The sequence below is a fragment of the Sinocyclocheilus anshuiensis genome, unplaced genomic scaffold (assembly GCF_001515605.1).
Source record: "Sinocyclocheilus anshuiensis isolate Anshui unplaced genomic scaffold, SAMN03320099.WGS_v1.1 scaffold152, whole genome shotgun sequence".
Classification (NCBI taxonomy): domain Eukaryota; kingdom Metazoa; phylum Chordata; class Actinopteri; order Cypriniformes; family Cyprinidae; genus Sinocyclocheilus; species Sinocyclocheilus anshuiensis.
This window is the reverse complement of record NW_015555781.1, coordinates 69779-70069: the sequence shown is the minus strand read 5'-3', so window position 1 is coordinate 70069 and position 291 is coordinate 69779. Positions and strand designations below refer to the sequence as shown.

Here is a 291-nt window from a genome sequence, read left to right as displayed (position 1 = left end):
GTTTTTTATATATATATATATATATATATATGTGTGTGTGTGTGTGTGTTTTATTTTTTTCTATATGTTTGAAAGTGTCCTACATTTTAAAGGACAAAGAAAAAAACACTTTACAATTTATATTAATTTATGACATTATTCATAGTTCAGGGGATACAAATCTTGGGACCGTGGTCTGAAAAATGGTTTACCTGTTGATTCTGTCCATCTCAAATTATGCTTTTAAAGGGGTCATATGATGTTGCTAAAAAGAACATTATTTGGTGTAATGAAATGTGTTTATGCGGTTTA

At 27.8% G+C, this 291-nt stretch overlaps 1 protein-coding gene across 1 annotated transcript in view; it reads left to right on the top strand.

Annotated features, from left to right (window-relative positions):
* LOC107674652 (dedicator of cytokinesis protein 7-like) overlaps positions 1–291 on the top strand; it is a 56068-nt gene that overhangs the window by 51858 nt on the left and 3919 nt on the right.